General features: G+C 46.8%; 1 protein-coding gene across 5 annotated transcripts in view; it reads left to right on the forward strand.

Annotated features, from left to right (window-relative positions):
- The window catches only part of LOC138266823 (monocarboxylate transporter 13-like), a 355,804-nt gene that overhangs the window by 203,957 nt on the left and 126,927 nt on the right, over window positions 1-24,920 (forward strand). Inside the window, exon 1 of one of the 5 annotated variants that reach the window (XM_069215496.1) lies at window positions 2,416-2,619. The exons of the other annotated variants lie outside the window; for them this stretch is intronic. The gene's annotated coding sequence lies outside the window, so the exon portion shown is untranslated. Of the gene's footprint in view, window positions 1-2,415; window positions 2,620-24,920 lie in introns of those variants that run through there. 5 annotated transcript variants of the gene reach the window in all.

Consider the following 24,920-nt stretch of genomic DNA (forward strand, 5'->3'; position numbering starts at 1 on the left):
TGCAGTCACGTACTCATGCACAGGTGTACCCAGGTGAGCACTCACATGTTATCACCCTTGCACTTAGTCACCCATGTACCCTCACTTACACGTGAACTCGGTCACACATGTCCCCGTTTAGGCTCTCGTGCACTGACTTGTACAGGTGCTCAGTCACACATATCCATTCAGACGCTCACATACGCACCCAGTCACACATGTACCCTTTTAAGCTCTCGTGCCCTCACTTACACGTGTTCTTATCACACGTACCCATTTAAGCCCACGTGCACTTACACATACTCACTCACACATATACCAATTTAAGCATTCATGTGAACTCGAGTGATTTCAGTCACCAATGTACCTATTTGTGCACTTGTGCACTAACAAATGCTCTCAGTCATACATTTTCCAATGTAATCACTTGTGCACTCACGTGCTTTTAATCACGCATTTTCCCATGTTAACACTTGTGCACTCACAAATGTTCTTAAACACGCTTTCATACATTTAAGCACGTATGTCCACTCACATGTACTCATTCACACATGCACCCAAAAGCACTCATATGCAATCACCCATGCATACATATACCCTCACATCCATACTCGGTCACACGTGCGCCTTTAAGCAGTCATTCGCATTCTCTCGTACATGTGCTTAGTCACACGTACTCATTTAAACAACACTCGTATGCATGGTCACACGTGCTGATGTAAGCACTCATGTACTTAACTCGCAGATGCTCTGCTCACACGTTTACCCATTGCCTTGCACATGCTATTGGTCAGAAATGTACCCATGTGGGCTCTCGTGCATTCACGTCCATATTCACTCAGTCATATATGCACTAGGCCACTTGCATACACCGGTAACGACTCAGGCACTCAGTTGCAGGTACACCCCTTCACGTAGTCAGGGCTTGAGCCCTACCAATACCCCATGATAAGTGCCCAAGGGCTGGGCCAGGGCGTGTCAGAATGTTCACTGTCTGGACGTGCGTGAGGCTGTTGTATTGCCAAGTGTTCCTTTCAGATAGACAAGGTGTGGAAGAGGGATCAGCATTTCTAAAGGCGGCTGAGTTGAGTGTCAGAGACCGATTAAAATCAGTCAGTCTCTCATCTGTCGTATCAGAATATTCAAGGCAGTACATTTACTTAAATTGTTGAAAAAGTGACTTTTTAAAAAGCACCTAACAAGTATAACACTTATTTTAAAAAGTAGTTTTGGCTGATTTATAAAGTCAGTTCCTTAATATGCGCAAAATATGCATGTGATTTAAAGCAATAAAAAAATGTACAGGTTATTTTCACGTTACGATTTGGGATAATATCTCGTTTTTGTTTTGTTTTGTTTTTTTCCGTGCTCAATTTGGGTGCCCCTCCGGGCATCAATAAAATACGAAATAGTAATGGTCTTTATGTGAAAATATGCACAGTGCAATATATATATACATATATGTGTATATATATATTTATATATATAGCTACGTTTCCACCTCATTTATGACTATATGACTAAAGGAGGGCGCGCTAGGGTTTAAACATTGATTCACATCGTTTACGTTCATTTTCTCCTGTCCTCTTTTTGTTGGTACTTAGGTTCAAGGGATGGCAATCTTGGGTGTCCACTACTGGTTGTTTGGTGCTACACAGAATGAATAAACGAATGGCTTTTATATTGTTGAATTGGGTGAGGTATTTCAAGCTAGGGTCTTTTCCATGGTCCATCATGCTTGTGCCTACAGGCATCCTTGAGGGCACGCTGGTTATCTCGACTTACGTGAACTCGCAGGACTTCATTGACCCTGACGCCTATGGCTTGGAGGCACGTGTAGTTTCCACTGCTTGTTTTGTCATTTTGTCAATAAGTAGAACATGTGATTCTTAGAAGCGAGCATTTATGTAACTCAGTGTGAGAGCCGCAGATCCCCGCTCCCCACCGGTTACGTTGGTACTGGGTCCACACACAGCTCTGTCAGCAACACCTCTACCTTTCCCCGGGCTGGGGCATCCCCCACGGGGCTGCAGTGCACCCTAGCTTAGCCCGCAGTTCCCTTGATGTTCCTGGCGTGGGGAACCGAGGATGTGGGGAACGGCCAGAGATGCAGACTCTGGAAGTGAGGAGCAAGGTTTGAGGATTAGCATCGGCTCAACATCCTGTGATCCTGGACAAATCACTGCATTTCTGCGCCGAAAAAAAATGAACGTGTTCTGATGGAATGTGACTGTTTAAAGTGCTATAATACCCTCTGCAAAAAAGCTCTGCTGGGCGTACCCTGCAGTCTGTTCCAGAAGTGGGACCTGCAGACACTGTTTGCTGTACCCTCCAGTCCTGCCCGCCTCCACGCTGCTCCAGAGGTGAGGGCAGCGCACAGCTCCGCCAGTGCCCCTCACCCCTGCTGTTCTCCAGACGAGAATGTAAACCCTTCATTTCGGCAGGAACGCCGAGGGCTCCCCGGGGTTGGGCAGAGCCTGTCGCGATATGGGCGGGGAGAGAGCTCGCCTATGACACCTTGCTGTATTTCCGCACTGCCGGGGTGTGCATGGCGTCGGAGGGCAGTTTGCTGGGTCCGTGAGACAGAAGGAGGGGGACCGCCGGGATCAGGGCACAGACGTCGGACGCTGTAGGGAGCAGGTGGGCAAGTGTGAGGTTGTGTGCGCAGTCCGTCTCAAACAAATGTCTGGCCCTCTCGGCATCCCATGTGCACGCCTCCTTCTCCTCTAGCCACCCTCCTTGTATATTCATTCTAGCCATCCCTGTTTCTCCCAACGTATGCACTCTCGGACTCCCGTGGTGCCTCTCTCCCTCCTGTCCCTGTACATCAAAATCTGTCAATCTCCTAATCAACCCCCTCACCCGACCGGTGTCTGGTACCCTCTTCCACCCATGTTCTAAAAATGTAAATTTGCTAAATTTTCTCTCCCCCTCAATGGTGCTCCCCCCCCCCGCCCCCCATTGGTCTCACTCCCTCCTATTCCTGTACATCAGCATTTATCCCTGTCCCAATCTACCCACTCACCCGACCAGGTTGTGGTACCCTCGGCCTCCCATGGTCTCTCTCTCTCTCTATCTCTCTCTGCCTTTCTCTATCTCTCCCTCCCTCCTGTCCCCGCACATCTACCCCTGGCCCACTTTACTCCCTCTCCCTACCAGTGTCTGGCCCTCCTAACATTTCATCTGTAGCATCCTTCTCCGCACCCATCCCTCCTTCTCTGCCCCTCTGTTTCCCTCTCATTCAGTGTCTGGCCCGCTCAGCATTATTACATAAACTTCCTGTGCAGTCTTTCTCTTTGCCTGTCTGTCTCTCTCTATCAACTTCTGCTCCCCAGTTTTCTCTATTTATTTGTGTGTTCTCTCTCACTCACTCTCTCTCTCTCTCTCTCTCTATATATATATATATATATATATATATATATATATATATATGCGCCACAGATTTCACATGGACACCAAAATCGCACTCCAGGACCGTGATTCACAAGAAAGGTTTATTCAGCGTAATTGGTCGCTGATGCATAAACAAAATGCTGATGATCTATCCTTTTATGGTATTTACAGGGTTGTCCTCAACAAACGAAGAGGAGACAGGGAGAAGAAATTTAGGATTATGGAATCCGAGTATATAATTCAGTTGAACAGTCTCGTACCTGGAGGCTTGAACAAAGATGAGGAGCTTTTGTGCATATTAGCTAAAGCTTTTCTTCTTTTTAATTTTTGGTTTGAAATTGTATAGATTATGCTAACTAATAGCTATTTTGTTTGTTTTCATCAGTGTAAACTGTTCTTCGTCTTATGTGGTTTTGTGTTAGGGAGGATGAATAATATGATTTGATGGGATTTTGCAGAGATGATTTTGATGTATTTAGCATTATGATTTGTTTAAAAGATGGAAAAATCGGTATTATTTGTCCATGAACAGATGATGATAAGTGAAATTCGGAATTATGCTGTGATATTTGTGGACAAAGAAATATATTTTGTAAATATCAGGCCACTGGTCCAGAATTATTTATTTATTTAATTTTATTTATATCTATTTTTTGTTTGTTTATTTTTTCTGCAATTTAATTACATTAAATTAGCTATCATAATATTTATAACCTCCGAATAAGGTTGTATGCCCATATGAAAAGTGTAGAATGAGTCTGTTTTCACACAGATCACTAATGGTGATGATTTTTGTATGCCCATGATTTCCCATGAGGACATTGGAAATTTGTTTTTAAAGGTAATTGGGCACTTGTTTTGTAGTTTTGGCTGTGAAAAAGATCGTCAGATCGAAACGTGTAAAGGCTGAATAAACTTTTCTTGTGAATCACTGTCCTGGAGTGCGATTTGGTGTCCGCGTGAAATCTGCAGCGCTTGTATTTGTATGTTAGCGGATTTCCGGCTTCCCGCAGGATCCGCCGACCTTGCAAGTTGGAAGCGATCAGCATCAGCTGGGTGATGTTATTTTTTATATATATATATATATATATATAAAGACATAGACATATAGGTAGTAATACTTAGGACCTAGTTTCCATAGGAAAAACGTTTTTTGTTTTGCCAATACATTTGGTGCCGTCCGATGAATCCTCACACATTTTTCAAAACTAGTTTGCAACTCACTCCAGCTGCTGTCTTGAAAGTTTCAGGATGATTCATCAAGTGGGGGCAGAGAAAAAGGCGGGGGTCCAAAAACACGTTTTACCCTTGCAATTTCCCATAGGGATTTTGAACAGGACTACAGCCCGAGTTGCTGGGTAGAATTACTACAAATTTTGCAGAAAGATAGCTCTTGGTCCAGAAAAAGCCCTTTTTGTGATTTAGTGTCAAACTGTTCAGTAGTTTTGTCGTTGTTAAATGAAAATAAATATATAGTTATCTAGGGACGCGGATCCTTTGAGAGTCTTCTGTGGATTTGCGGATCCATGCACCAACTGCAATGCTGTAATTGGCTGGCTGCAACCTGAGACGACAGTTGCGGCTGCCATTTTGTTCATTGGGACTCGGTTCCCAGTGGGGAAAATAAAATTAAAAAGTGATAGAAGGAGTCAGGGTAGAGGTACCCTGACCCCATAGGACTAAAGGAGGAGTCTCTGAGGTACCCCTCATGGGCACAAAATTGTCCAAAAACATTTATTTTTTTCCAGCTGTTATAGTTATTTCAAGTAACTTTAGCTCGTGCCCTAAGGTAACTATAACTCGGCCCGCAGTCCATTCCCTTTTCACACTCCTGAACTTCCGCTACCTCAGTCTGTCATTATCTCATGCTCATTTACTCTGTCCCTATCGTTCCCTCACTTAATCACTTCTGCTGTTTCTGACCCTTCTCACGCTCTCCTTGTCACAGGCTTCCTCTCACTCTATACCAGCCTCACCCTCACTCACACTGTCTCACTTCAAGGTCTTCACTGCGTCCCTATCACCCTCTCCCTAACTGTCCCTATCTCGTGCTCTAACACTCTGTCCCTGTCTCCTGCGCTCCCCAGCTATATCTCTATCCTCTCATTGCTTCTCTGTTTGCCACGCCCTTACTTTTTCACTACCTTCAACTCTTTCATTGCCCATTTCCCTAACCCTTCACTAACCTTGTTCCCTTATTACCTCTCCATATCTACTCTAGCTTACCTTTCCGTTTCCTTGCCTGTCACCTTTGGACCCTGACTATTTATTGGGCCAGGTGCCACTATAGCAGTGCCAACTTGCCACGCATTCACCTTCTTTTCCAGGTTGTACAAAAGCTGTACCAAGAGACTCCTGTACCCGTTTCCCAGAGCCAGGGTTGTAAGGGGTGGCCCAGCAGGACAAGACAATCGTCCTGGGTAGTGGAGGTCCAGGGTCTCTAGCTAGCTTGTAACTAATAGCTCTATTAGAACCAACATCTTGGCCACCCTTGACTTTACTATGCTATACCCGACTGCTCCATTTCCATCAGCACTGTATAACATACAGCTCTAAAAAGGACACTTCCAGAAGAGCCACTTCTATTACAAGGGAGAGCTATGTTATCACTAACAGCTCTATAACTGTAATGTTAACCATAACCGAGAGCTATGTTAGCATCAGTTCTATTACAAAACAGCTCTAGAAAATACACCTTTGGAAGATCTACCTCTATTAAAACTCTATAACTGTTATGTAAACTATAACCGCCAGCTAAGTTAACATCAGATCTATTACAAGAGACAGTTCTAGACTGCCATGTCAACCTTAACCAACAGCTCGGTTAGCATCAGTTCTTTTACAACAGACATCTCTAGAAAGGACACTTCTGGAACATCCACCTCTAGTAAAACAAGTTGTGTGTAGGAAGTTGGCTCTGTATATACTATTTCAAAGTAAGAAATAGTGCACAGAGTCCAAGGGTTCCCCTTAGATGTAAGATAGTGGCAAAAGTAGATAATTCTAATGCTCTATTTTTGTGGTAGTGTGGTCGAGCAGTAGGCTTATCAGAGGGTAGTGTTAAGCATTTGTTGTACACACACAGGCAATAAATGAGGAACACACACTCAAAGACTTACTCCAGGCCAATAGGTTTTTATATTGAAAAATATATTTTCGTAGTTTATTTTAAGAACCACAGGTTCAAGATTTACATCAAACACTTTAAATGTAAGGTACTTCACTTAGATACTTTAGGAGCTTTGAATGGAAACAGTATCATGTACAGTCTTTGTAAAAATGGCAATAAGCTATTTTCAAAGTGGACACAGTGTAAAAATCAACAGTTCCTGGGGGAGGTAAGTAAAGGTTAGATTAGGAGGTAAGTAAAACACTTACAAGTCTCAGTTCTGGGACGTAGGTAGCCCACAGTTGGGGGTTCAGGGCAACCCCAAAGTTACCACACCAGTAGCTCAGAGGTCAAAGAGGTGCCCAAAACACATAGGTGCCTATGGAGAACAGGGGTGCTCTGGTTCCAGTCTGCCAGCAGGTAGGTACTAGTGTCCTCGGGGGGCAGACCAGGGGTTTTTGTAGAGCACTGGGGGGGGACAAGTAGGCACACAAAACACACCCTCAGCGGCACAGGGGTGGCCGGGTGCAGTGTGCAAAGCAGGCGTCGGGTTTTGGATAGTTTTCAATGGAGGGACCCGGGGGTCACTCTAGCGGTGCAGGCAGACACAGGGGGGGCTTCTCGGGTCAGCCACCACCTGGGCAAGGCAGAGAGTCGCCTGGGGATCACTCCTGCATCGAAGTTTGGTTCCTTCAGGTCCTGGGGGCTGCGGTGTAGAGTTGGTTCCAGGTGTCGGTCCCTTGTTACAGGCAGTCGCGGTCAGGGGGAGCCTCTGGATTCTCTCTGCAGGTGTCGCTGTGGGGGCTCGGGGGGGGGGGTCGTCTCTGGTTACTCACGGGCTCGCAGTCGCCGGGGAGTCCTCCCTGAGGTGTTGGTTTTCTGCAGGTCGAGCCGGGGCGTCGGGTGCAGAGTGTAGAGTCTCACGCTTCCGGCGGGAAACGTGTAGTCCTTGGAAGTTGCTTCTTTGTTGCAAAGAAGTAGCTGGTTTTGAACAGGGCTGCTGTTCACAGGAGTTTCTTGGTCCTGTAGTCCAGGGCAGTCCTCTGAGGCTTCAGAGGTCGTTGGTCCCTGTCGGATGCGTCGCTGGAGCAGGTTTTCGAAGTTGGAGACAGGCCGGTAGGGCTGGGGCCACATCAGTTGTCGTCTTCCTCCTTCTCTGCAGGCTTGTAGGTCAGCAGTCCTTCTTGTTTCTTCAGGTTGCAGGAATCTGATTTCCTGGGATTTGGGGAGCCCCTAAATACTGAATTTAGGGGTGTGTCTAGGTCTGGGAGGGCAGTAGCCAATGGCTACTGTCCTTGAGGGTGGCTACACCCTCTTTGTGCCTCTTCCCTGTGGGGAGGGGGGCACACCCCTAATCCTATTGGGGGAATCCTCCGAACTCAAGATGGAGGATTTCTAAAGGCAGGGATCACCTCAGTTCAGGACACCTTAGGGGCTGTCCTGACTGGTGGGTAACTCCTCCTTGTTTTTCTCATTATCTCCCCTGGACTTGCTGCCAAAAGTGGGGCTGTGTCCAGGGGGCGGGCATCTCCACTAGCTGGAGTGCCCTGGGGCATTGTAACACGAAGCTTGAGCCTTTGAGGCTCACTGCTTGGTGTTACAGTTCCTGCAGGGAGGAGGTGTAGGCTTTGTTTCTGGCATCAGAGGGCACAAAGGCCCTTACCCCAGGGGGTCAGAAACCCGTCTCTCAGCAGCAGGCTGGCACAGACCAGTCAGTCCTGCCCTGAAGGATTGGGTAAAATACAGCGGGTATCTCTAAGATGCCCTCTGTGTGCATTTTGTAATAAATCCAACACTGGTATCAGTGTGGGTTTATTATTCTGAGAGATTTGCTACCAAACTTCCCAGTATTCAGTGTAGCCATTATGGAGCTGTGGAGTTCATTTTTGACAAACTCCCAGACCATATACTTAATATGGCCACACTGTACTTACAATGTCTAAGAATAGACTTAGACACTGTAGGGGCATATTGCTTATGCAGCTATACCCTCACCTGTGGTATAGTGCACCCTGCCTTAGGGCTGTAAGGCCTGCTAGAGTGGTGATTTACCTATGCCACAGGCAGTATTTTGTAGGCATGGCATCCTGAGGGGGATGCCATTTCGACTTTGCCTTTTTCTCCCCACCAACACACACAAAATACAATGTCAGTGTGCAAGTGTTAGGTGAGGGGTCCCCTAGGGTGGCACAACATATTCTGCAGCACTTAGGTACATTCCCTGGTCACAGGGCCCTTGGTACCACTGGTACCTTTTACAAGGGACTTATCGGTGTGCCAGGGTTGTGACAATTGTGGAAACAATGGTACATTTAAGGTGAAAGAACACTGGTGCTGGGGCCTGGTTAGCAGGGTCCCAGCACACTTCTCAGTCAAGTCAGCATCAGTATCAGGCAAAAATTGGGGGTTAACTGCAACTGGGAGCCATTTTCCTACACTGTGTAATAGCTCTCTTACCACTAACCACTCTATAACTGTCATCTCAACCATAACCGACAGCTCAGTTAGCATTCGTTCTATTACAACAAACTGCTCTAGAAAAGACACTTCTCGAAGATCCACCTCTAGTAAAATAGAAGCTCTGTAATAGATAAGCTCTCCTACCACTAACCGCTCTATAACCGTCATCTCAACCATAACCGAAAGCTAGCATCAGTTGTATTCCAACAGACAGCTCCAGAATGGACATTTCTCTTCCAGGGGATCCTCATCAATAGTCATAAACATTGAATATTCCCGCCCTTGTGCGGGGACCCCGGAGCATGTATAAAATACACACATATAAAGTATGAAATATGCACGAAAAAATATATATATCTCATTTTTAGTAGACATATCTTTCATACTAAATTCATATATACATGTGTAAAACAGCAATGCAGACTATAATCATAAACAAGCTAAAATGCTTTATTTCTATGGAGTTTTTTTTTTTAAACATTATAAAATTACAAAAGAGAATAAATATCCACCCAAGCCCCCAAAACTGGGCTTAAGGAAATAAGCAGCAGCAATATCTAGAGAAAAAAGAGAAAAACTACATTGAAAAATAATGGAGCATTCTTAGCCAATAGGCTGAATGCAGGTTAACACAGGAGAACCATAAAAACTTTGGCACCGTGCCTTTAAGACCCTGAGCACCTCCAGTATCCCACCATGCCTCAGGGGTGAAGGAAAGGTGACAGTTGGTTCACAGTTAGGTCAGTTCTTTTTTCCGGCTTCTTCTGAGAGGATCCTGGAGCATTGAGCTCTCTGTTTTTCTGAGTTTTTCTCAGAAAAATCCTTTAAAACAGCGTTTTTCCTGTTTCACTCGACAGATAACATCTTTGTCTGAGTTTGGCAGTTTTTTCCTGACAGAAAAATGCCTTCACTTTTTGTCAAATGCCCTTCTTGTGGGAAGAAGAAAGCCCAGTCAGACCCACACTCTCTTTGTATTGTGTGCCTGCCTCAGAGTCACTGCCCTGACACTTGCAAGCACTGCAAGAATATGTCAAAGAGGACTCTGAAGGACAGAGAGAAGATCAGGCTACATGGGCTTCATGAGAGGCAAAAGACATCGTCCTCTTCACTTCCCAGGCAACCAGCAGGCCATTCTCAGGAGAGAATGGCCAGGTCGACGTCAACAGGTAGGAAAGTACCTGTTTGTTCACCGTCGACGTCGTCGCTGCCACCGTCTCACCGGCATAGATCGCCGTCGACGGCGACCCGCCCGACGTCGAAAGATACGGCGTCGAGGGAACATGGTCATCGCAGGGACATATCTCCGTCGACGGCAGCCCGCCGATCGACGTCGAGCCATCACCGGCGTGCCCGTTCGCCGCCAAAGACTTCACGGCCCTTGACGTCAAGAGACATGACGTCGAAATCGCCACGACGGCATGAGCGACATCTGCCGTCGGCCACTCGCCGCTCCACGTCGAGGCACACGACGGCGAGTAGGTCAAGGTCCAGAGATCGCCGCTCGACGTCGAGAAACTCTACGTCGAGACACTCTACATTGAGGCATTCAGCGTCGAGGCATTCAGCGTCGAGGCCAGACCAACCAGTGTGCACTTCGACGCCGGCACAGCCGTCGACGTCGACACAGGTTTTACCTGTCTCGCAGGGAGTAGAGCATCGTCCTCCAGCAGATAAGGCACCATCTCCACTGGTCTCCATACGGAGCGACTCATCTCATTCGAGAGCGGCATCATCGGGGCATGTTTCTCCCATCAATCTATCACCTAGATGGTTGGAGAGCCTGAATAGACCAGCGGCCTCCCCGGATTCACAATACTCTCGAATGCACTCTCCTACTGCCTCTCTCCCGAGAACACCATCGCCGACAGCGCGGGCAGGACGGGCTCGTTCTGCTCCTCGTCAGCCGACTGCGAGGCCTGGGCGCTCTGTTACAGCCTCTCGCAGCAGGTCTCGTTCCCAAAGGAGATCCAGGTCACGATCACGACACAGAAGATCACCCTCTTGGTCGTCGTCAGGATCATCTGTTGGGCGTTACTCCCCCACCCTAACAGATTCTCCACCTGCTAGGATCTCACCGGTGGATGACATTACCACGTTTAACGAGGTGCTGTTAAGGGGAGCGCAGAAATTGAGTATAGAGGTTCCGGAGCCAACTACCTCCTCGTCAGTCATCTTTGAGACTCTGCAGCACAGATCAGTGTCGAAAAAGCTACTACCACTAGTGCCTGGCTTATTGCAGCCAACCATGGACACTTTTCTGACCCCAGCCACACTCAAGTCTGCCCCGGCTAGGATTCAAAAGAAATACAAGGCTCCCGAACAGGATCCTTTATTCCTAAGAAAGGATCCGCCACCGGATTCTGTTATATTGGCCGCAGCCCGAAAAACCCACTCGGTGGCATCATCCTCCACGGTCCCCCCGGATAAAGAGAGCAGGCATCTAGACTCTCTGGGGAGAAAGATGTGTGGTACGGCGGCATCTGCAATGAAAGTCTCAAGCGCTTCTGCACTTCTGGGCAGGTATGACCGTTCTCTGTGGGACTCCCTCCACAGATTCACAGAAAAATTGCCCAGAGAAGACAGACAGGACTTTCAAGAAATTCTGCAAGAAGGATGCCTGGTATCCAACCAGATCATCAGCGCGGCAGCGGATGGGGCGGACTTAGCTGCGCATGGGTACGCGCATGGAATCTGTGCTAGAAGGTCTTCCTGGCTGAGACTGACTGGTTTAAAGCAGGAAGCACAGCAGCGCATCCTAAACCTCCCATTCAGTGGGAACTCGCTGTTCGGTACCCATGCAGATGAAGAGATGGCCCGCATGAAGACAGAGGTGGACACCATGAGGGCAGTAGGCCTGGAAAGAAAGAAAGATTTCAGGCGGAGGTACAGGCCTTATGACAGGCGCCCGTTCCAGCAGAGGGTTCAAACCCCTCACTGGTCCCAAAGGCCACAACAACGGCAAGGACTCCCCCTTTTTCAGGCCCGTAAGCCCACAAGGGAGCGAGGGTCAAGTAGACCTCAACAGTCCACACCGAAAGCGCCGGCCAAACAATGAGATCTCGCTTCCCTCGACACTGTACACCACTCCGGTGGGGGGAAGTATCACGGGTTATCTTCACGAGTGGCACTCTATCACAAAAGACAAATGGGTGCTCAACATTGTCGAAAATGGCTACTCTCTTCTTTTCAGACAGCCTCCACCACACTTGCCACCAGCCAGATGCATTCCATCTCAGCCTGCTGCGCAAAGAGGCTCTCGCCCTCTTACAAAAGAAAGCAATAGAAAAGGTTCCACCTGCGCACAGAGGAAAGGGGGTTTACTCCCGTTATTTTCTGGTGGCGAAGAAGTGTCGGGGGGGGGTTTCAGACCAATTCTGGACTTACGGCTGCTGAACAAGTACATAAGAAAACAGAAGTTCAGGATGCTAGCCCTTCACCAGATTTTCCCGCAGCTACATCAGGGAGACTGGATGTGCTCCATCGACCTGCAGGATGCATATTTTCACATCCCAATAGCTCGCAAGCATCGGAAATTCTTGCGTTTCCAAATAGCTTCACAACACTATCAGTTCAGAGTTCTACCATTTGGCCTGAAATCTGCCCCCCGCGTCTTCTCGAAATGTGAGGCAGTGGTAGCGGCACATCTTCGAAAACAAAAGATCTTCGTCTACCCATACCTAGACGACTGGTTACTGAAGGCTTCCTCTCCGGATCAGGCGAGAAGCCATCGGGACATTGTGCTCAGGGTTTTCGAGTCTCTAGGTCTTCAAATCAACTACCAAAAGTCAACCTTGATTCCAACACAGAACCTTCACTACCTGGGAGCTATACTAAACACAGAGCTCCAAAGAGTGTATCCTTCGGAGGAACGACTTTTATCGATACACAGGAAGTGTCAAGACCTGTTAAAAGCTGACGCACCTACTGCCCGTCAGGTGACATTGCTACTGGGCTCCATGGCTTCATGCATTTTCATTGTCCCAAATGCCAGGCTGCACATGAGGCCCCTTCAAGAGGCATTGGAGAACAACTGGAGTCAAAGGACAGGTCGCTGGGAGGACAGAGTGCGGCTACCGACAGCGGCACTTCAGTCATTGCAATGGTGGATGCACAGACCTCACCTGTCAGTAGGTTCTCCGTTTCACCAGGTAGTTCCATCCGACACTCTGGTAATGGATGCGTCTCTTCAGGGATGGGGGGCTCATCTGGGTCCCCTCCAAGCTCAGGGCCTGTGGTCCGACAAGGAAAGGAACTACCACATCAATCTGCTGGAACTCAGAGCGGTCCATCTGGCTCTCAAGTCTTTCTCTCCATTGGTTCAGGGGAAATCTCTCCTGATACAAATGGACAATACAACCACAATGTATTATTTGAACAGACAGGGGGGAACGAGATCCCTACCCCTATCTCGGGAGTCCCAAACGATATGGCATTGGCTCCTGGCCAGAGGAATGTCAATTACAGCGGTTCACCTGCCAGGTCAACAAAACGTGGAAGCAGATTTCCTGAGCAGACACCTAGAGGGCGCACACGATTGGATCCTACACGGCGAAGTCGCTGAGGACATCTTCGCTCAATGGGGTCGACCTCAATTGGATCTCTTCGCAGACGAAGTAAACAAGAAATGCCCAGACTTCACATCCAGGTTCTACCGTCCGGGATCTCGAGGGAATGCCCTGTTGATCGACTGGTCAGGGATATTTCTCTACGCCTTTCCACCGATTCCCCTCATACCGGCAGTGGTCAACAAACTTTACAAATCCAGAACCAGAATGATTCTCATAGCGCCACAATGGCCCCGTCAATTCTGGTACACGGATCTCCTCAACCTTTCGGAAAAACCTCACAGGAGGCTGCCGTGCAGACCGGATCTTCTGAGCAGGATGGAGGGCAGGATTCTACATCCCAACCTACCCTCTCTGAGCTTAACAGCATGGCTCCTGAATTCCTGCAGTATGGACACCTAGGGCTCTCGCAGGAGTGTATGAACATCTTGAAAGAGTCCAAACGGCCTTCCACGCGGCGTTCTTACGCTTTTAAGTGGAAGAGATTCTACATATGGTGCTGTCAACAAGGGCACAATCCCATACGGGCTCAGGAGGATGTCATACTGTCTTATTTACTTCATCTGGCAAAGTCCGGTCTGCAGGTATCATCTATTAAGGTACATTTGTCTGCCATTACAGCCTATCGTAAGTCACCTTCTCAGGAATCCTTCTTTACGAAACCAGTAGTCAAGGATTTCTTAGAAGGTTTGAAGAAAGTTTTTCCTCCTATTCGGAGACCCTCTCCTCCATGGGAACTGAACATAGTACTGTCAAAACGTATGGGCCCTCCTTTCGAACCTATACACAAGGCCTCTTTACAACACCTTACGTGGAAGATGGCTTTTTTGGTAGCCATTACTTCCGCGAGGAGGGTCAGTGAGATTCAGGCTTTGTCTTCCAAAGAACTGTACACAGTTTTTCACAACAATAGAGTGGTTCTGCGAACTCACCCATCTTTCCTTCCGAAGGTGGTGTCAGAATTCCACATCAATCAAACTATATCTTTACCGACTTTCTTTCCCAATCCGGAGACTCCGGCGGAGAAAGCATTGCACTCCTTAGACTTGAAAAGTGTGCTGAAATTTTATTTGTATAAGACAAAATCGATTAGACATTCCAACCACTTGTTTGTAAATTATGGTCATTTGAGGACAGGAGAGGCAGCATCTAAACGAACGATATCAAGATGGATAGTTTCTTGTATTGTTAATACTTACCAGCAATTACTAGCTAGGCCTAAAGCGCATTCCACAAGGGGAAAAGTGGCTACTGCTGCCCTCCTTAACAATGTCCCAATCTCTGAGATTTGTAAGGCTGCTACATGGAAGTCTGTACATACTTTTACTAGACATTACTGTTTAGATTCAGATCCAAGAGCAGATGCCCAGGTTGGGCAGGCCTCTCTGAGAAATTTATTTGCATAATACGTATCTATTCCTGCACTTCTATTAGACAGTCCGCAGAGTTTAGGGATGGGCTTGCTAATCTATTCAATGTTTATGACTATTGATGAGGATCCCCTGGAAGAGAAGGATTAGTTACTTACCTGTAAATCCTAGTTCTCTTCCAGGGGTATCCTCATCAAAGTCATAAACAACCCACCCTCCTCCCCGGACGCACGTCTCCTAGAAGTGCAGGACAGACTGTCTTTCGAATCAGTTTCACAGATTGTCACCGTAAAAAAGTACTGACCTAACTGTGAACCAACTGTCACCTTTCCTTCACCCCTGAGGCATGGTGGGATACTGGAGGTGCTCAGGGTCTTAAAGGCACGGTGCCAAAGTTTTTATGGTTCTCCTGTGTTAACCTGCATGCAGCCTATTGGCTAAGAATGCTCCATTGTTTTTCAATGTAGTTTTTCTCTTTTTTCTCTAGATATTGCTGCTGCTTGTTTCCCTAAGCCCAGTTTTGGGGGCTTGGGTGGATATTTATTCTCTTTTGTAATTTTATAATGTTTAAAAAAAAAAAAAACTCCATAGAAATAAAGCATTTTAGCTTGTTTATGATTATAGTCTGCATTGCTGTTTTACACATGTATATATGAATTTAGTATGAAAGATATGTCTACTAAAAATGCTATATATATATTTTTTCGTGCATATTTCATACTTTATATGTGTGTATTTTATACATGCTCCGGGGTCTCCGCACAAGAGCGGGAATATTCAATGTTTATGACTTTGATGAGGATACCCCTGGAAGAGAACTAGGATTTACAGGTAAGTAACTAATCCTTCTAGTAAAACAGAAGCTCTGTAATAGATAGCTCTCTTACCACTAACCGCTCTTTAACCGTCATCTCAACCATAACCAACAGCTCGGTTAGCATAAGTTGTATTACAACAGACAGCTCTAGAAAGGACGCTTCTCGAAGATCCACCTTTATTTAAAGAGAAGTTCTGACACAGACAGCTCTGTTCTCTCGTAGGGGATTTCCATGTATAGTCATAAGCACTGAATAGTTCCGCGCGCCTGCGGGGACCCCGGAGCACTGTTGTGTAATATATTCTTAAGTGCAATCATCAGCTCCATGACAAAAAAGGTCTGTGAAAAACACTTAAGAATAACAATGTGCAGCCTATGTGAACAGCTACACAGGCCAAATTGTTAGAAGAAAAAACAGTTGTAGTGTAAATTCACGTTTAAACCTCAATTTATTCTATAAATACATAAATAAATACATTCTCATATTTTATTTACACCTCTCATGAGAATAAAACAATGTAGGGCAGTGTAGCCCATAGGCTGCCATTATACAGAATGAAAATAGAGCTGTGCCTTTAAGAAAGTAAAGTCTTCCTGTTTCCCATCATGCACAGCAAAAGGCAGTTGCCTCAGTTCTTTTTTCCGGCTCCTTTCTGACAGGACCCTGAAGCATTGAGCTCTACCTCACAAAATCCTTTTGTGACAGAAATTCATTTAAAATCTTTTGAATTTCAATTTCACTCGACGTTTTTAACATTGAGTGATCATTTTCTATTTTTTTCTGTTAGATTCTGACAGAATTTTGAGGTTTTTCTACTTCAGAAATGCCTTCACTGTTTGACAAATGCCCTTCTTGTGGCAGAAAAAAGGCCAAAACAGATCCACATCGGGTCTGCATAATTTGCCTTCCATCCAGCCACAAACCGGAGTCGTGTGACATCTGCAAAACCTTCTCCAGAAGGACCCTTCGTGACAGGGAGAAGATCCGACTCCAGGCGAAAGAGGACAGGAGGAAAAGTGGTCATTCTACCACAGAGCGAGGAGAAGGTCAGTCTTCTACCAGGGCTCACACTGTTTCCTCTATAACTCCGACCAGACCGGCTCAAAAACGGCACAGGTCTCCGACGACGTCGAGGGCGTCGACGTCGAGGCAAGGAACGGCGCCAACATGCTCGCCGTCGAGGAGTGGTTCGCCGGCGAGAAAGAGACATCGCTCGCCGTCGACGACGATTTTGGCGTCGAGACGGCGTGGACTTTCGCCGTCGAGATCTGGGTCGCCGTCGACACGGCGAGGACGTTCCACGTCGAGGAGATCTGAATCCGGCTCGCCGTCGACACGGCGAGACCGATCAACGTCGAGGCGTGCTCGACGTCGTAGGCGTTCACAACGTCGAAGGTCGTCGTCGAGAGAGTCTCAACGGCGAGAAGAATCGACGGCGAAGGGCACTCGCCGTCACCGTACTTCGACGTCGAGGAGTGTGTCGACGTCGAGACAATCAAAAAGACCTAGAAGGGTTTATACAACCTCAGAATCCTCGGCCTCACTCATCCTCCTTCCAGCGTCTCCACAACTCTCTCCTCGACAATCACCATTGCCACAGACGCCGGTAACACCTGCGGCGCCTCTTCCGGCTCCTCCTTCAGAGTCTGTTTTGAGGACTCCAACGCGGTCTGTAAGACGTTCGGGACATTCCTCTAGACGCTCTTCTTCCTCTCGGCACCGTCATGAATCACAGAGATCTCAGCATTCACATCACAGGCGTTCTTCTTCGTCTACACGGGACTACTCTCCAACCCTATCGGACTCACCGTCCCCGAGAGTGTCCCCCATAGATGATGTGAATACGTTCCAGGAGGTTTTAGTACGAGGGGCGACCAAGCTGAACATTCCGCTGGCGGTACCTGCCCCATCGACGTCAGTGATCTTCGAGACCTTGCATCACAGGACATCTTCCAGACCTTTGCTTCCACTGGTTCCAGGTCTCCTTGAACCAGCAATGGATATTTTCCTTGCACCGGCCGCAACAAAGTCTGCTCCTTCCAGACTTATTAAAAAATATCGTCCACCAGAACAAGATCCTCTTTTCTTGAGGTCGGACCCAGTACCTGATTCGGTGGTCATAGTAGCGGCAAAGAAACTGCATTCAACCTCACCGTCTTCTTCTTCGCCTCCAGATAAAGAGAGCAGAAAGATAGATGCTGCAGGACGAAAAGTATGTTCTACTGCAGCCGTCACGATGAAGGCAGCCAGCGCTACTGCGTTATTAGGGCGATACGACCGTGCCCTCTGGGTCTCTTTAATGCAGTTTGCGGAACATCTTCCTAAGGATAAAAGGGAAGATTTCCTGGAGGTTGTGGGTGAGGGAGCCATGGTTTCTAACCAAATTATAAGTGCTGCAGCTGACTCTTCGGTGCTATCCGCACACAATTATGCACACGGGATAGCGCTCAGAAGGCATGCATGGTTGAGACTTACATCACTCAAACCTGAAGCGCAGCAGAGAATACAAAACTTGCCTTTCTCGGGCTCCACCTTGTTCGGTTCTCATGCCGATGACGAGATGGCTAGAATGAAGGCTGAACTAGATACCCTGAAAGCGGTAGGCATGGAAAGACCGAAAGAACAAAGAAAGGTTTTCCGGCCATATCAACGACGACTTTTCACCCACCGGTATCAGTCGCCACACTGGATGTCTTCGCGCCCCCAGCAGCAGCAACAACAGCAGCATCAAAGGGGTTTCTCCACTCAGCGAAGGTCGACAAGGGGTCGTTCAACACCTCAAACTCAGGCAACTCGACAGGCTCCCACGTCTAAGCCCTGAATCTTTGCTTCCCCCTCCTCCGTTATCCACTCCGGTAGGGGGAAGTATCTCAAATCATCTGGACGAGTGGCTACGCATCACAACAGACGCCTGGGTATTGAATATTGTGAGACATGGTTACGCTCTCAGATTCACCAGTTCTCCACCATCTGTTCCACCCAAAACAGCCAACCACCATCTCGAAGCTCTACAGTTAGAGGTCAATATCCTATTGCAAAAAAGAGCCATAGAACCCGTTCCCATCAGCCAACAAGGGAAGGGGATTTATTCGAGATATTTCCTTGTACCGAAAAAAGACAAACAAGAGTTTCGTCCCATCTTAGATCTGAGGACAGCAAACAAATGGATTCGCAAAGAAAAATTCAGGATGTTAGCCTTACACCAAATTTACCTACATCTACGTCAGGGCGACTGGCTCTGTGCGATAGATCTTTGCGACGCTTACTTTCATATCCCAGTAACCAAGAAACATCGAAAATTCCTAAGGTTCACCGTCGGAAAACGCCATTACCAATTTGCAGTTCTACCTTTCGGCCTAAAATCAGCGCTGAGAACTTTTTCCAAATGCATGGCGGTAGTAGCCGCTCACTTGAGGAAACAGCGAATATTCGTCTACCCCTATCTAGACGATTGGCTCATAAAGGCCTCCAGTTGTCTCGAGGCACAACAACATTTCGAATGGACTCTACAACTGCTGCAAAAACTTGGTCTTCAAGTCAATCTCCTGAAATCTACAGCAACACCTGTTCAGAGGTTGCATTACTTAGGGGCCATTGTAGATACCAGGCTAGGAAAGGTGTTTCCTTCGGAGGAACGACGGTTATCGATTCTCCAAAAGTGCAAACAATTGCAGGAAAGACCTCAAGCCACTGCAAGAATAATAGCTTCTCTACTGGGCTCGATGGCGTCTTGTATCCATCTGGTTCCCAATGCTCGCCTCCATATGAGACCATTGCAGGAAAGTCTGGAGGATCAGTGGTGTCAACTGAGGGACGATTGGGAGAACAAAGTCCTTCTTTCTCCTCACACCCTACAATCCCTCAAGTGGTGGTGTTTACCCAGCAATCTCTTGGTGGGGATTCCGTTCCAACAACGGCCTCCATCTCAAACCATTGTAACAGATGCGTCACTGCTCGGATGGGGGGCGCACATGGAACATCTTCGAGTCCAAGGCGAGTGGTCACAGAGAGAGAGTCTCTATCACATCAACCTGCTGGAACTTCGCGCAGTCCACCTTGCGCTCAAAGCCTTCCTTCCCTCTCTGAGAACGGAAACTCTCCTTCTCCAGACAGACAACTTGGTCACTATGTACTACGTGAACAAACAAGGAGGCACCAGGTCCAGAATTTTATCCAGAGAGGCTCAGACAATCTGGCATTGGCTTCTAGCCAGGAACCTGTCGCTAGTGTCAACTCACCTGCCCGGCATCCAGAATGTTCAAGCGGATGCCCTCAGTCGGGTAATGGACGAGAACCACGAATGGGTGCTACACGACGACGTTGTTCGTTCCATTTTCGCACTCTGGGGTACCCCCTCTACAGACCTATTCGCAACCCCAGAAAACAAAAAATGCCAAAACTTCGCCTCCAGATATTACCATCCAGGGACATTGGGGAATGCCCTATGGATAAGCTGGTCAGGAGCATTTCTTTACGCTTTTCCACTGCTTCCCCTGATTCCGGCGGTCCTCCAGAAGCTGTCCAATGCTCAGACCAAAATGATCCTAATTGCTCCGGAGTGGCCACGCCAGTGGTGGTTCCCAGACCTTCTTCACCGGTCACTCAAACCACACATCAGGCTACCATATCGTCCGGACCTTCTCACGAAGTTCAGAGGGCAGATATCTCATCCCAACCCCTCATCGTTGAGTTTGGCAGCATGGATCCTGAGATAGTGCAATATGGACACTTGAACCTACCTCAGGACTGTATGGAAATTCTGAAGGAAGCACAGCGCCCTTCCACACGATCAGCCTATGCAAGCAAGTGGAAGAGATTCTGCATTTGGTGTTTACACAACAACATTGACCCGGTTTCCTGTGGAGAACAATCTATCCTGCCATACTTGTTAAGTTTGGCAAAATCGGGCTTACAACTGTCGTCAATAAAAGTTCACTTGGCGGCGGTAACGGCATACCGAAAGAGTCCTTCACAAACTTCCTTTTTTCGGATTCCGATTATTAAGGATTTCCTAGAAGGTTTAAAGAAGGTTTTTCCTCCCATTAGAAAGCCTTCTCCTCCATGGGAACTGAACGTTGTCTTATCACGTCTGATGCTGCCGCCATTCGAGCCGATACATAAGGCATCGCTGCAGCATCTCACATGGAAAGCTGCTTTTCTGGTGGCAATCACTTCAGCGCGTAGGGTCAGCGAAATCCAGGCCCTTTGTGCTCAGGAACCCTACACGGTTTTTCATTCTGCGAAAGTGGTAATGAGAACTCATCCAAAATTTTTACCTAAGGTAGTCTCCGACTTCCATGTGAACCAAACAATTTCATTACCGACTTTCTTTCAGAATCCAGCTACTCCTGCTGAGAGAACTCTGCACTCTCTGGATGTAAAGAGAGTCTTGAAATTTTACTTGGACAGGACAAAAAGCTTACGAAAATCACAACAGCTTTTTATTAACTATGGCCCAATCAGAACAGGTTTGGGCACATCTAAACAATCTTTATCCAGGTGGATTGTTTCATGTATAATGTTATGTTATCAGTTAGCAAACAAATCCCTTGGTGGTAGGCCAAAAGCCCACTCTACCAGAGGGAAAGCAGCTACTGTAGCCTTGATGAGAAATGTCCCTTTGGCAGAAATATGCAAGGCTGCCACTTGGAGGACGGTCCATACCTTTACTAAGCATTACTGCCTTGATACAGACGCTAGGGCAGATGCGCAGGTTGGACAGGCCTTGCTCAAGAATTTGTTTGCATGATTCATGTTTTCTCAGTATTCTTATGTCTACTCCACCGCGGTTATGGGGATGAGCTTGCTACTCTATTCAGTGCTTATGACTATACATGGAAATCCCCTACGAGAGAAGGAATGGTTTCTTACCTGTAACTCCAGTTCTCTCGTAGGGGTATTTCCATGATAGTCATAAGCAACCCTCCCTCCTCCCCGGTGGAGTTGACATAGAACATGAATATTATTGAGGTTGGTACTCCAACAAATGTTTTGTTTCTTCATGTCAGGTTACTAGCCTCCAAAAAAGAACTGAGGCAACTGCCTTTTGCTGTGCATGATGGGAAACAGGAAGACTTTACTTTCTTAAAGGCACAGCTCTATTTTCATTCTGTATAATGGCAGCCTATGGGCTACACTGCCCTACATTGTTTTATTCTCATGAGAGGTGTAAATAAAATATGAGAATGTATTTATTTATGTATTTATAGAATAAATTGAGGTTTAAACGTGAATTTACACTACAACTGTTTTTTCTTCTAACAATTTGGCCTGTGTAGCCGTTCACATAGGCTGCACATTGTTATTCTTAAGTGTTTTTCACAGACCTTTTTTGTCAAGGAGCTGATGATTGCACTTAAGAATATATTACACAACAGTGCTCCGGGGTTCCCGCAGGCGCGCGGAACTATTCAGTGCTTATGACTATCATGGAAATACGCCTACGAGAGAACTGGAGTTACAGGTAAGAAACCATTCCTTATCACCAACATCTCTTTAACCGCCATCAACTATTACTAACAGCTCGGTTAGCATCTGTTGTATTATAACAGACAGCTCTGGAAAGGACGCTTCTGGAAGGGCCACCTCTAGTAAAACTACAACCGACAGCTCAGTTAGCTTCATTTCTATTACCACAGACCGCTCTAGAAAAGATGCTTCTTCAATAGCCACCTCTATTAAAACAGAAGCCCAGTAACAGACAGCTCTGTTATCACAGCTCTAGAACTGTCATGACAGCTATATCCAACAGCTCGGTTAGCATCAAACTGCTCTATCTCTAATAGCTGTATATGAGACAGCTTCTATTCAGAAAGCTCTATAACCGACCTCTCGATAAACAAAAACTTTCAGTCAGCAGCTCTGAACAGATCAGCCGTATTACCAACAGAGCCATTGTAACCAAACTCTACAACCAACAACTGACACTTGCATAAGTTTCACTAGCACAATCTTACCATAGCACATGTCCTATCTCGCCAATCTACAGTAAAGTTAGACACATGAACTGATTGCTGGTTGGGTGCTGAATTACTGAGTTCTGCCTTCAGGCATGGGGCCATAATACGGTCAACAGGGAGGCTGTTCATGACTTGCCATATGACTATGATCTAATATATCCATGTGGTTAGTCAGCTGGCAATAAATAACTTAGGTAAGGATTAGATTAATTGGTTAATTACGTGTGATGAAATCAATGTGGGTTATCGGACCTTCCACCTAATGTGGATTTCACTTGCTGAGCTGGTCATACTACTTACAATCTGTCTTATTCTAGTTATGTGTGGATGAATGGTATTCAGTAAATAATACTATAATGCAACCTATAAATATTTGACGGTGTGCGCAGATATGGGTTCAGGGCAAGGGTCTGTTGCATCACCTGCAGATAAACGGTTCTTTGGCAGTATTTGTCTGTCTCTTAACCCTCCTGCCCTTAAGACTATAACTCTGGCTGGAGGAGTGAGGTACTTGGCAGTTTTCCATCTCCCCATAAATGTTCCAATTTCTTTTTGGGACTTAAGAAATCTACCTGGTGTCAACCTGAGGGTAATACAACAGGTAAGATGATCTTGTTTTGATGGTGTTCAGGTGTGGGCTGGTGGGCACTGGATTCAACCAGAAGACGAAGACATCTGCCGGCCGCTATGCCTATTCTCTAGCTTTTCAAAAAGATAACTAGGTAGCTGCCCTTTCACCTGAGCATATAGGTGGCTTCTAATGTTGAGTTATGTGTTTGACCATTGAGGCATTAGTTTGTCTTTATCTTCAGTGTAGCTCCTAGCAAGTGTAAAGGCAACTGGATCAGCAATTCCTTTGCACGGCGGGTTTGTTAGAGGGATGTGGATGGTTTGCAAACATCAAGTTCTGTAGCACTGACATCACTACTGTGCTACCTTGAAATCTTTGTGTGGCTGGGATCTCACAGAGACACTTTGGAGAAACTGTTTTTTGAACCCACTTTTACAAAGAACACAGAAACTCTATTAAGAAAGCGCCATCATGATGTATGAGCCTCCTTTCCATGCTCCTTACCACATCCATATGAGAGTAAAGGTTATAGACCGGCATAAGGGCCCTTCTGAACCACAGTTCGTAGCCCAATATTTACTCAGTTGCTCAGCCCAATATTTTGTGCCTTAGTTACTCAGACCAATATTTTATGCCTGAGTAAAGCCAAATACACCTTTCTACATCGGCATGTGGCTGCGCAATATTACCAACATGGGGACACATTGGGATAAATATCTGTGTTGGGGCGAGATAACCATGCCTCACCCAGGAAATGGAACAACCTCAGGGATGGGGGTGTGGTTGGTCCTATAATTTCTGATTGGACATTTTGTGTTGTTGACTTTTTCTCAAGGTTCATGGGAAGTGAAGTCTTTTGTTTACTGGTTAAAATGGCTGCTGTTAATAATGTGAAAAAAGTACAACAGAAACCTCCCCTCTGTGTCCTAATATAATTGAAACTTTCCGTTACGATAGCTAGGACATTTTTTTATTCCCTCTTGTAAGCCAGCGTGTCTCTTCATCATCACTGTACCCTCTGACAGGGGTCCTCGGGCGCCCACCTCAGGTTGGGTGAAGTCTATAAATGCATCGGCCTTCTAAGGTCACTCACACTATTTCAAGGGTGGAGCGGCTCATACAGCTTAAGCTGTTGTTCCATGTTTCACAGCTGAACTGTCACACATATATGCACTCATTACATGAGTCAGTCTATGTGCTGGCAAAAAAAGACACATATTTTTGCAGTGTGAACACAGATCTGGTCATTCAAGGAGAGTGTGCTCTGGTACACACCAGTGCCAGGCATAACACTGATCATCAGTCCCTATTCTCTCTTTCACAGGTGACCTGTATGGGCTTGTGAGGTGTCCTCTTGTCTGTAGTAAGCCAATGTGACCTAGGCTACCTCAGTAGGCAAGCGGCAGGTCGGTGGTCCTTGCCTCCTGTAAGAGAAGCAGTTTGCTATAATTAATGTGAGTACACAGCTCATTGTGATAGCATTGCTGAGGCGCGAGGCAGCGTGGAGAGGCCTCGTCGTTCCAAAGCATTGGATACAGCACTGAAAGTCACCACAAACTACCACCACCACCACCTAGGCCTGAGTGCAGGTGAGGTTACTAAGAGTCAGACTCTAGTAGCCTATGGCTTACCCTGGGGCAGTTTATGTATAACACAGTGCACCCACCACAGTTCGTGACAACCCCAGTCGCTGGTA

Source organism: Pleurodeles waltl, chromosome 12, assembly GCF_031143425.1.
Source record: "Pleurodeles waltl isolate 20211129_DDA chromosome 12, aPleWal1.hap1.20221129, whole genome shotgun sequence".
Lineage (NCBI taxonomy): Eukaryota > Metazoa > Chordata > Amphibia > Caudata > Salamandridae > Pleurodeles > Pleurodeles waltl.